The sequence below is a fragment of the Neolamprologus multifasciatus genome, chromosome 16 (assembly GCF_963576455.1).
Source record: "Neolamprologus multifasciatus chromosome 16, fNeoMul1.2, whole genome shotgun sequence".
NCBI classification, from domain to species: domain Eukaryota; kingdom Metazoa; phylum Chordata; class Actinopteri; order Cichliformes; family Cichlidae; genus Neolamprologus; species Neolamprologus multifasciatus.
The window spans coordinates 7,839,163-7,852,786 of NC_140454.1; positions in this window are offsets into that span (position 1 = coordinate 7,839,163).

A 13,624-nucleotide genomic window follows, 5' to 3' on the forward strand; every position below is an offset into this window, starting at 1 on the left:
GTTAGAGCACTTTGCAGGTTAACTATATTATTTTCTACATGTACGAGTTGATCACTAGTTATAGATGGAAATGATGTACTCGCTGCACCCTACATTTATATGGCAGATATAAATGTAGATGTTTTTAGACTGAAGGCAAAGACTTTATTCAAAGCTTTTAACCACAACAAGAGTTTTCCTCATTATCTCTGTTCTAATGTCTGGTAAAAAGCTGTGTGTAGCCAGGGTTAATGAGTTGTTAACAGTTCCATTACAGAGCAATTTTTCACTTTATGAAGCTCTTCAAATGGTTTTATTTTAATAAATATTCTAATTATATAAAATTTAACCTCTTTTAAAAATGTACTCTAAAGGAAGAGGCAGCCAAAAAGTTCAGCCCAATCAGCATCCACACCAGTGTTCACAGACCTAATGAAAGGTCATAGTAATCACAAAGATGGTTTTCTTTTTTTTTCTCCCAATGTCACTGAGTAATTCATTCATAGTTGTCAGCATGTAGTAAATCGGCTCATCTTATACATAAATTGGCATAGTTGATATATTAAAATGTAAATAAACATGCACAAAAAATAAGAATCATCCAAACATCCAGTCAGTGTCATCTGTCCTAAAATGCTGCATTGTATTCCAAACTACTGTCACTAAAAATGGTTCATTTCAGTTCAGGTGACATTCCTGTAACAGTTTAGCTAGGAGCAATCTTTTGTTTTCCATGTGTCACCATCAAGCTCAACATGTCCGGGATATTTTTCTGATATCTGACTTCACTTACTCTGACACTGGCAATCAGGATAAGCAATCACATAAGGGTGGCTATCAACTAGTAATTCAATATACGATATGACTGGATATTCTGTGTTGATCACTGAAATACACATATATATTCCAAGGTGTCTTTCAGTTTGGCTGGTGAAAATGTGATAGATTATTTTTTGAAGTTCATAATGGAGTAAAAAGTTGTGGTTAAAAGTTAATGTATTATTCAATTTATTTCAAATATGTAAATGTATAAACAAGGGTAAAAGAAGTCCCATCAAAGAGATGTAATGTAACACAGGCTAAAATAGTTAAAAGAGTTCATGACTATGTTCAACTGGATAATAATTCTTAATGTGACTACAACCTGTGTAAAATTCAATCTGTGATCTACTTGTCGAGCCTGGGGAATAATCCATGTGATTTAGTGATCATGATTGATTAGTTATGCCTGCCGTTGCCGGAAGGGGGAGCTCTGGCCACGATGCCCCAATGAAGCTGCTGAAAGAGAAGCATCGTGTCTGAGCGTCGTCATTGACTTATCCCCTTTTCAGCCCCTTTTCAGGGTGTAACATTTTGGAGGCACCGCTGGGATGAATGTGATGAAGGCCCGCTGTCCCAGATAGACGCCCCAGTCATCATTCAACCCCTCACATCAAATACCACGGTGGGAGATACAGTGTGCTGGTTTCGACAGTCACGCAGAGGGACCTGCATGCAACCTGAGGTTAACTACTGGTGCCAGGGAAGCTGCACTGACTCTTCTGCAAAGAGGTCTTACATCACACTAATCTTTTCCACAAGCCACAGACTGAAATGGAGTCTTCAGGGCTAGAGGACCTGAAGTTAGAAGTTGCTGGTACATTGTATACAGTGACAAGAGACATTTTGATCGAAGTTTGTGATTTCCTAAATATTGCTGGTTCAAAACTTGAAAGGGTATCGGTTAAAAGTCGTTCCTCTCTCATTTCCTATATAATACAGCACTTAGAAAGAGAGGAGCTGGATGAGCTTGAAGATGAGGGAATGTCCGAGCTACTGATTTTGAAAGACAAAATTTTTGAGTTGCAACAGGCTGCTCAGAACGGTACTTCGGGACACAAAATCTCAGATATTAACCAGACAGATGAGGTGCAGGAACAGGTTGGTGAGGCCTCAGAAGAAGAACAGCTGATAAAGGAAATAGAGACGCTTCAGTTGGCTCTTGCATTATCACGACAGAACAAGGCAAAGCAACCTAGTACAGCCAAACTGTCGATGAGTGTGGGGGACAATAGTGCTAAACAAACCACTCCACCTTTTTTGACATTACCGTGGGGCAGAGAATTCAAAATATCAGGTCAGATTGGTGAGCCCGGCCAAAAGGATAAACTAACTTTCTCCAGCCTAGCTCATCAGATTGAACAAGGCATTAGCAAAGGAGTCCCTGAAATAGAAATAGTTGATGCAGTAATCAGGGCAATAGCACCAGGCTTACAATTGCGTAGCTACCTAGAGGGCAAAACCAACCTTACATTGCCTACTCTGAGGAGGATTCTAAGGTCCCACTACCAAGAACGAGGTGCAACAGAACTTTACAAACAACTCACGTCAGAGGTCCAAAGCATTAAAGAAACCCCACAAACTTTCTTAATCCGTGCCCTAGACTTAAGACAGAAAATTATGTTTGCATCGCAAGAAGCTGAATCTGGCTTAAGATATGATCCTGTGCTTGTACAGAGCATGTTCCTTCATACAGTTCTGACAGGCCTGCAAAATGATAACATTAAAAGTGACCTCCAGCCCTACCTACAGGAAACCACAACCAGTGATGAGCTCCTCCTTGAGAAACTCAATGTTGCCTGTGCAAATGAAGCAGAGAGACAAAATAAAAAGAAATTACTCTCCCAGCAGCGGCCAACCACTGTGCATTCACTTCAGTCTGACACCCCTGCAGATAAAAAAGGGAAAAACCTAAAACCTGAATCCATCAGCAAAACCCAGCCTGACCTACTAAATGAACTTAAAGAAATCCGTTCTGACATGGCATTATTGAAAAATCTTGGTGCTGAAGTCGCACAAATCAAAGAAATAATTCAACAGCCTAGTCCGGCACAAACACAATATTCTGCCTCACTTGCAGCACCAGAATGTGTTCCCTTTTCTCATCTTGAGCATCTGCCACAAAACTACTGGCCTCCTGTGGGACCTGGACGGAGAGGTGATACAGCTCAGTATCAACAGAGGTTTGCACCACAACGTCAGTATCCTGCTGTAAACCGAGCACGCCTAAGGAAATGCTTTGGCTGCCAGCATAGTGGGACAGAGTACTGCAACCATTGCTATCGATGTGGTAGCAGTGAACAGTTTCTCGCAGGTTGCAGGGCGAAACTAACTAGACCAGACAAAGATCAACCTTTAAACGGACGGTGGTTGCCCCCACGGGACAGGGAGTAACCAATAATAGTGTAACGTCCCAACAGCTTTGCTCTTACTGTGGTGTTCCGGGAAAACTCAAAAGACTCAGAACGTGTGCAGCTTGTAAAAAAAGCACTTATTGTTCTAAGATGTGCCAAGTTGAGCACTGGCCCAGACACAGAAAACAATGCAACAAACACTCTCAGCCTCAGGTAAATCAGTACACGCACCCAAAGGCAGGTGTTATTCACCCCAAAAGGATGGACAGCCAGTCCCATCTTGTTGCTCTTGTTGGGAAACAGTGTATAGTTGACTGTTATATACAAGGCCACCAAACTCAAGCCTTATGGGATACAGGCTCCCAAGTGTGTATTGTTGATGAAAAGTGGAAAAAGAAGTATTTACCACATGAGAAATTAAGAGATGTTTCTGAGTTACTTGATGCACCTGATGATTTAAAAATCTCAGCGGCTAATGGTCAAAATATCCCTTACAAGGGTTTCATTGAAGTCACTTTTGGTCTAGCTGCTGAGGGAGCAAACCCTAAAGAACTTGTAGTCCCCATGTTAGTGATGAAAGGCGGAAGTCTTTCGCAGCCCATTCTAGGCTTTAATGTCATTGAGCAAATACTGAAAACTAGTACTATAGAGCAAATGGATGCTGAAAGAACTGAGCAGTTGCACGAGGCATTAAGAGGGGCTTTCCCTTGCCTTAAAAGAGAAAATGTCACAACCTTTATTGATTTAGTGACTGCTAAACAATCACATGATTTTGTTGTGAGAACAACAAAAGAGAAAGTCATTGTACCCAAACACACTTCTGTTCAGATCGACTGCAAGGTGCAGACCCACCCGCTGAAGAAAGACACTACACTTCTCTTTGAGCCTGACATAAACCCTCAGTGGGCTGAAGGCCTGGAGTTTTGTGAGACACTAGTAGAACTCAGAAGGGGGGTCCCCCCCTATATTGTTCTTGATGTGCAAAATCCCACTGATCACGATATTGAGCTGTCAGGAAAAACTGTTGTGGGCACCTTAGAGCAAATTCAAGCTGTGTACCCAGCCACGGTTTTAGAGAAATCTGACCAGTGCTCCCCATTATTGGTGAATCAAGTGAATGCGGAGAGTGAGCAAATTCCTGACACCTTATGGGACCCACCAATTGACCTTACGCACCTGAGTGAATCTGAAAGGGGGGTGGTGCAAAAGATGCTCCGTGAGGAATGCTCTTCCTTTTCCAAATCAGATGATGATATTGGATGTATCGACAAGTTGAAACTGAAAATATCATTGAAGGATATGGATCCTGTAGCACGCACTTACCTGTCGGTACCAAAGCCGCTATACAAAGAGATGAAAGAGTATCTGCACAACCTTATTGCACAAGGATGGGTCAAGAAATCCAACTCATCTTATGCCTCACCAGTTGTCTGCGTGAGAAAGAAGGACGGCAGCTTACGTCTTTGTATAGATTACAGAGAACTAAACAAAAAGACTCATCCAGACAGACAACCAATCCCTCGAGTGCAGGACATTCTCGACAGTCTTGGCGGCAACTCATGGTTTTCATTGTTAGACCAAGGCAAGGCCTACCATCAGGGCTTTATGGATGAAGGCAGCCGACCTTTAACTGCTTTTGTGACACCATGGGGTTTGTACGAATGGATAAGGATTCCATTCGGGCTGATGAATGCACCTGCAGCCTTCCAACGCTGCATGGAAGAGTGTCTGGAAGAGGTGCGAGATAACATATGTGTACCCTACCTTGATGACACCCTAGTGTACAGTCATTCATTTGATGATCATGTCAATCATGTCAGAAAAGTGCTTCAACTACTGAGGAAGTATGGGATCAAGCTTAAACCCAGTAAATGTGAATTATTCAAACACGAGGTTCGCTATCTAGGGAGAATTGTTTCAGCCGAAGGTAGCAAAATTGATCCAGCTGACACCAATGCAGTGAGAGCCTTGAAGGACAGGAGACCAAGCAATGTGGGAGAGCTGTGAACTGTCTTGGGCTTGTTAAGTTACTATAGGCAGTATATACGGGACTTCTCCCGTATTGCGGGTCCACTGTATAGCTTGTTGAAGGGCACAACGGAAGATAACAATGTATCCCAAAACCAGACAAACACAAAACAAGTCACAAGAAAGAGTAAAGGGGTTCCATCACACAAGTCAATTGTGTGGACTGAAGAACATCAGTGCATATTGGAACGACTAATAGACTGCCTAGTTGAGCCACCAGTCCTCGGGTTCCCAGATTTTTCTAAACCATTCATCCTCCATACCGATGCCTCAGCCCAAGGCCTCGGAGCAGTTCTATACCAACAACAAGATAATAAACTCCGTGTGATTGCTTATGGCTCCCGGACATTGACTGCAGCTGAACGAAACTATCATCTTCACTCAGGAAAACTGGAGTTTCTCGCACTGAAGTGGGCCGTCACAAAGAAATTCAGAGATTATCTTTATTATGCGCCTACTTTCACTGTGTTCACTGACAATAACCCCCTCACCTACATCCTTTCAAGTGCCAAGCTAAATGCAACTGGATGTAGATGGGTGGCAGAGCTTGCAGACTTCCATTTCACCATCCGATATCGCCCAGGTAGAGAGAATGTGGATGCTGACAGTCTTTCAAGAATGCCTGTTGAGATAGAGGAAATGATGCAACAGTGTACATAGGAAGTGGGTTCAGATTGTGTGGCAGCAATAACCCAAGTTGTGGAGACTCCAGATTTCAACTCACCAATGGTCTGCCCCATACTCACCCGTCTCCAGTGTACATCAGTGAGTGAAGAACCACACAACCAGTTCTCGGTTACAGAGATCAAACAAGCACAGCAAGACGATGAAAATATTGGCCCAATAATGCAGTGCAAAATGAGGAATGAAAAGCCAACAAGGCATGAACTTAATACACTAAGTGCCCAAAGCAAGTGTCTCCTGCGTGAATGGGAAAGACTTCATATTGATGAAGATGGTATTCTTCGCAGAAAAACCACAACCAAGAGACAGCTTGTGTTGCCTGAAAAGTACAAAAAAACTGTACTGAAAGAATTGCATGATGAGATGGGTCATCAGGGCACTGATCGAACAACATCACTGATCAGAGATCGATTCTTTTGGCCCTACATGCAACGAGACATTGAACATTATGTGACAAAGACCTGCACTTGCCTGAAACAAAAGATACCATGTAAAGAAGCGAGGGCACCACTCACCAGTATTGTTACCACACAGCCGTTTGAACTGGTGTCAATAGATTTTCTCCACTTGGACAAGTGTAAGGGTGGTTACGAGTATATTTTGGTGATTGTTGACCACTTTACTTGTTTTGCACAGGCTTATGCCACCACCTCCAAGTCTGGCAAAACGGTTGCTGATCGCATCTTTAATGACTATGCCTTGAAGTTTGGACTGCCAGCACGGATACACCATGACCAAGGTGGCGAATTTGAGAACCAGCTCTTTGCCCAGCTGAAAAAGAACTGTGGCGTATTGGGATCCCGAACTACACCATACCACCCACAAGGGAATGGACAAGTTGAACGGTTCAACCGGACGTTACTACAAATGTTGAGGACACTTACTGACAGGCAGAAGACAAGTTGGAAAGAGTCATTGAACAAGCTTATCTACGCCTATAACTGCACAAGAAGTGAGGTAACTGGGTTTTCTCCTTTCTACCTTCTCTTTGGAAGGTCCCCAAGGTTACCTATTGATCTGCTGTTTGGTCTCACCTCTGAGACAGGGAAGACTGACCACCGAACCTACATGGAGAAATGGACACGAGAAATGCAGGAGGCATATGACATAGCACAGGAGAATGCAAAAAAGTCAGCAGACAGGAGTAAAAAACATTATGATGGGAAAGTGAGAAGCTCTGTGTTATACCCTGGAGATCGTGTTCTTGTCCGAAATCTGACCCCTAGAGGAGGAACGGGGAAGCTTCGTAATCACTGGGAACCGGACATCCATGTCGTCGTCCGTCAAGTTGCAGAAGGCCTTCCCGTGTATGAGGTGAAACCAGAGCAAGGGAGGGGAAGGTCAAGAATCATGCACCGCAACCTGCTGCTGCCATGTGATTACTTACCCCTGGAAAGGCCACCAGAAATATCACCGAAGCAAAAGAAAAGAAGGGTGAGGGAAAAAGACGCAGAACAGGTGAACCAGGAAGTAAAAGATGACGAGGAGGAATGGGGGTACTATTATGGGCCCGTAACACAGACTCAAGTGCCCAGTACAGAGAGGGTCATGGAGCATGGTGATGACCAGGAGAAACCAGAGGTCGGTGGTAATGGACCACTGGGTGAAGAAAGGCTCATGTCGTACACAGAGGAGCCTGAGACACAGGACGAAAACAGGCCACAGGAAGAAGACCATCAAGAGGAAGATGGACAAGTAGTTGGAGAGGTAATGGATGACACTCTAGCATCTCCACGCCCATGCTTGCCTGAAAACAACAGAGAAGGGACCTATAGTTTGCCAAAGAGGGAGAGACGAGCCCCTAAGGTTTTCACCTATGATCAGCTGGGTACTCCAACATGCTACAGTACAGTGTGTACAAACGAAATGCCCTACCAGTATCCATACAACACAGAGACATTCAACCAATAACCATGTGGCCTAATTCATTCCAAATTTGTCAGCCACTATTCATGCAAGGATACTGAACAAAGAACAGACTTAAGACTCAGTGCAAAAGAGGAAACTAAGATTAAAAACGACTGGATTTTGTGACATTTTGTTAAGTTTTAGTTCATAAGAGTTGTGATGTCGGGACGACATCTAATTTTGTGGGGGAGTGTGTGATAGATTATTTGTTGAAGTTCATAATGGAGTAAAAAGTTGTGGTTAAAAGTTAATGTATTATTCAATTTATTTCAAATATGTAAATGTATAAACAAGGGTAAAAGAAGTCCCATCAAAGAGATGTAATGTAACACAGGCTAAAATAGTTAAAAGAGTTCATGACTATGTTCAACTGGATAATAATTCTTAATGTGACTACAACCTGTGTAAAATTCAATCTGTGATCTACTTGTCGAGCCTGGGGAATAATCCATGTGATTTAGTGATCATGATTGATTAGTTATGCCTGCCGTTGCCAGAAGGGGGAGCTCTGGCCACGATGCCCCAATGAAGCTGCTGAAAGAGAAGCATCGTGTCTGAGCGTCGTCATTGACTTATCCCCTTTTCAGCCCCTTTTCAGGGTGTAACAAAAACAGGACCTGCTTCTATAGGAACTTTTGATACTTTTTAGAAGTCATCAGTCTGAATTTAAGGTTCAGCCATTTATAACCCCCGATTGCCAGTAAAACTGCATCATCATTAAAGCACAGAAACATGTATTATTGCAAGAATGTATTCTATGTAATTCATGTGTTGCTTAGATGTATTCTTATCGGGTGTGAAACAGATTTTGCTTTATTTTTCCAGCTGCACCCCTGGTGACAGTTGACAGCCGTACAGTACGTCCAGTCAAAACTACAAAGATCGCTCTGGATGATTAAAACTAAACTCAAACACTTCAGTGCTGAAGGGTAATGTTCACTGATTACCCATCTCTCAACTAAGAAGTAACTGCTTGTAAATTCATTTGCCTTCTTGAAGTGTAGCAATCAAGGTGACATTGACATTAGTAATTTAGACGTCTAAGGAGCTTGGAAAAAAAGTGTATGGTCTTCTTCAGGTTTCTTGAAGATGTTTCACCTCTCATCGAGAAGTTTCTTCTGTTCAAAGACCAATTGGTGGAGAGTCCTAGATTTTAAGCTCGGCACACGATTCAGGTGTTCATCTGTATAGGTCACTCTTTCGAATGCCAATGTTCACATTTTGGACAGAGAAGACAGATGGTTTGAAAGAGGAGTGAAAGAAGCCATCTATGCCCACTGTGAACGACCATCTTTGAACAGAGGCGGTGTCTTACGACTAGAGATGGACTGATCCGATACTGACGTAAATTACTGGATCGGATATCAGAGAGAAATAAAAAAATGTAATCCGATCCATTAAATATAAATACACCTCACAAAACTTTTAACACGGCGTAACTCGGCTCATAACTGTAGCACATGTGATACAGCGGCTGTGTGTATTTGTACCCTCACTACCAAACCAGCATTTCATCTCCGAGAAAGTTTTCCCAGAGAGAAGTAAAGCAAGTGTGTAAGTTCATCTCTGAATGTTTGTAAAGCATTCCCACGTTAAGCTTAACAACCAGTACCTGGAGCAACTGCCTCTTCTCTCTCTCTCTCTCCCTCTCCTGCTGCTACTTCAATCGTGAAACTGATCAATGATCAGCTGATCAGCTTTTCTGTCGCAAGTCCGTCTCTCTTGTTTGTTTATCGCCCACTACGCGCCAGAAAGAGGAAACATAAACAAAAATATACAAATAAACAACAGCAGCACTATTAAGCTTGATAAGCTGTTGTTAGAATTTATTTAATATTACTTTGTACACCAGGATCCTTTTCTACGCAGCTGACGGCTGTAACTGTGCAGGGGCGGATCTAGCAAAGTTTAGCCAGGGGGGCCGATAGGGCATGAACAGGGAAAAGGGGGCACAAAGACATACTTTTCTTTCTTATTCTCATTTAAAATGTCCAGCTTTTAATAAATAATTATCTGAATCTTACACCCAAAGTTTTAATCTTATGTAAAATGTATAGAAGTCCATTACTGTATTTAGTAACTGTTAAGTCTAATATACCCTAGTAAGCTATAGTACTTTTTCCTTTGGGAAGATACCACCTGTGCAGTCTGCAGTTCTGTTGAAGAAAGATGTTGAATCTATTTAATTATTCTTGAAAAATAATTTATTTCTGTGCATTTTCCCCCACACTGCATCAAATTAAGGTTGATTATGTCGATTGAGCATCATGAGGCAGAGGGTGGGGGGTGGTTCCCTATTTTTTTTTTTTTGCTGGGAGTTTGCAACCCTATTAGTTAGGTTGCTTAAGAGTTCTGCTAAGTACTCTTTAAAATACCAGAATAGGGAGGATGGAGTAGGTTTAAGTTTATTAGATTGATCAGTTTTGCTGAACTATGAAATATTTTGGGTGCAGTGTATTTTTTACATACAGGTATAACAGAATAGCTTTAGTGTTGTTGTTTATTTAAACTTGAGTATGAACTTATACAAAATGCAGCAAGATATTAAAAAAACAGTTTTATTGATTAAATAACACTATATCGGCCTTAACTCCCACTCACATCCTGGGCCATCTGACTTCAGTAAATCCCATGATAGGGTGGGGCTAGGTTTCACAGTGGGTTCACCTGAAACCTTGACTGACCCACACCCCTGTTTTCACATCTTGGCTTGTGTGATTAGGTAAAGGATCAGTAGGGGGGTCCGTGACCCTCTTGGGGACACTTCCATAGGGCTTAAAATCTGGGACTTCCCACCAATTGCTCTTAGAATTGAAGAAGCTCCTTGGATGAGAGGTGAAATGTCTTCAAGAAAACTTAAATAAGTCCAGACGCTTTTCTTTTGAGCTCCTTAGACGACAAAGACCTGGATGACTGACAACCTTCACAGAAATAGTAGTGTGGACATATTGTTCTTTTAGTAGCTTTTACAGCAACCGTGAACCTTTTTCTCTTCACGTCAAAGCTTTTATGTGTACAATGCTGCTTCCAGGTGTAAACGTATGTCTGAATACAAAACAGTGCTGAAAAGAAGCATTGCTAGTCTGTCAGCTTTTCTCTGGAAAGCAAGCACCAAAAATAATAATGTGGAAAGAGTATTGTGAAGAAAAGCAAACTGTCTATTTCAAATGTAGCACACATTGTTTCCTCGCATTTCCTGCAACAACCATGTGTCACCTTGTCATATTTCTTGTGTATTAGGGTTAAGAAGATGATTTTATATCGCCTTTCCAAGTTTTTTTTGTGGGTCATTGCAGTAGTGAATTGGCAAACACATTCATCAACTGTGGAAATGGACACAGATGTGAAAACAGTCTGCAGCATGCATTCAGTCACATTCCCACAGCTCTGGATAATACACTGTGCTTGAAAATTACACCCCCACCCACCCAACTAACGCGTCTTTCTTTGAACTCCTAAACGTGTTTCATCCACTGGCTGTTTGTGATGTAGATGCTTTCTAAAAGTATATCATTTAATTCAATTTAGAAGAAGTACAAATACCTCTTTAAATAACCAAAGTCATTAATTAATTTGAATATACAAGACTAATCAAATTTTCCTCTGTGGGCTTTCAGTTTTGTGAAACAGCCTCATGGAGGAAACCTTTGAACCTGTAACATGGACAGAGATGAATCAGTGGAGCAGCAGCTTACTGTTAAGAATTAACACTTGGCTCCCAGGCAATAATGCAATCTTCATGATTAATCATGCCCCAGTGCCATCTTTCCATCTTGCATTCTCTCTCAACCTCAGCCCCAGCTGGATCTATTAAGAAGATCTGTCTTGGCAAATTCTTGAAATATTGAATCTCTGAATTAGCATCTTTAGACAATAAGCTGCACATTAAATTCAAGAAACGCTGTGTGTGCAAATAAGTTTGACCTTTTTCTACCTTTTAGAGATCTTTTGAAGCTTTTCTCTGTGCCATACTGGAGCTAAAAAATTAAACATTTTCATAGGCAGTATTGAAGCCATACTTTTGATGTGTCTTCATTATGGTGCTATTCACTTCTTACTGATGATTGGATATGAGCCTTCAACATAAATATAAGTGATGCTTCTCCTTGAAAGTTAAAGCTTCTAAGCATCAGTTGAAGATCACAGACTCAATTCTTCAAGTCAAGTGTATGTTATTTATCCACATAATATATGTGGTGCTCATGATTAACTGATGAGAGAAGCTTACGTCTCCAGATTAAGTGGTGCTTTTGTTACCAGCTAAGAGAAATCTGTGTGGCAGAGCCACTGTGTATGGTTATTTTCAAATCAAATTGAAATCCCACAAACATAACTTATTTAAGTAAATTGATTTATTTCAGATTTCTGTAGCAGTACCATTTAACAGGAGTGACTATGACAAAATACAAAAAAGCTACATTAACACAGGAAGTGATTTGCAGAGATACCATGGCTACTACAGAAAGATATTCCTCAACAGAACTATGGGCAAACACATCTCTGGTGACATGAAGTGGGCAGATCTCGAGATAAACCTTTCTGAACTTTGAGCTGGACAAGGCTGGACCAGTTGACCCTGAATCCTTCTCTCACCCCAACTGGTCGCAGCAGATGGCCCCGCCCCTCCCTGAGCCTGGTTCTGCTGGAGGTTTCTTCCTGTTAAAAGGGAGTTTTTCCTTCCCACTGTCGCCAAAGTGCTAGCTCATAGGGGGTCATATGATTGTTGGGTTTTTCTCTGTATCTATTATTGTACAGCCTGCTGTACAATATAAAGCACCTTGAGGCGACTGTTGTTGTGATTTGGCGCTATATAAATAAAATAAATTGAAATTGAATGTTTAGACCTTTACTAGCTCCCTAGCTTATTCTAATTTTGAACAACTGTAATCCTAAAACCCGTGTTTGTTAAACCAGGTTGAACAGTCAGTCTTACCATTTAGAAACTTTTAACCCTCAATCATGCTTCAGTGCCTGTTGATGGAGGTGAGGTGACATTGTTAATTAAGGTCTGACAGTGTGATCTCCACATGTGGAAATTTCATAATTCCATATCCTCATAACAAGGTGCAGACTTTGTTATGCCAAAGTAATTTGCTTATCATCATTTTCCATTCATCATTTTCTGTGTTTGTCAAAAAACAATATGAGTCTGTAACAGCTGCACAGGCCATTAAACTTGCTGTTTGTTTCTTTATCTCGCAGCTCAATGATTATAATACTTTTTCCCCTCATGTTAATTTGTCACTGGAAGAGAAGTTTGGTGTCTGTGCCATATTAAAGTCAGACCCTCTGGCATCCAGAGCCCAGGTAGAGCACCGTGAAAAATAACATTGGAAGAAAATGGAGTGTAACAGCACTGTACTATCAACCAGGAAGGCGGCATATTTGCCTTTTAATATTTTAAAAGAAGTAAAAAAGCTACACTTATATTATATTAATGATATTTATAATATTCTATAAAATAAAAAGAAAATATATACATTTTCTGTTTTCTCTCTCTCTACCACACCAAATTCACTTACACAAAATTACAACAACAATAGTTTCAGGCAAGTTTGTATTGTAGGGTAAAGACCCTCAACTCATCTGTTTCCACTCTCATCAGCTGTCATGATGTGTGCGATGTGGCAGGCAGGAGATTGCACCCAAAGACTCGCAGAACACAGAGAATAAAACGGCAGCTTTATTGCTGGAAAAACTTGTCATCAGAAATAAACTTCAAAAAATGAACCAAAACCTCAACACGACAACGAGAAACTAAACTGTAAACTGGAAGCTAAAAACTAGGAGACACAAGCGAGAGAAGCGAGGGGAACACAACAGGCACGTGCAGAGGGGGGGGCTAAAGGGGC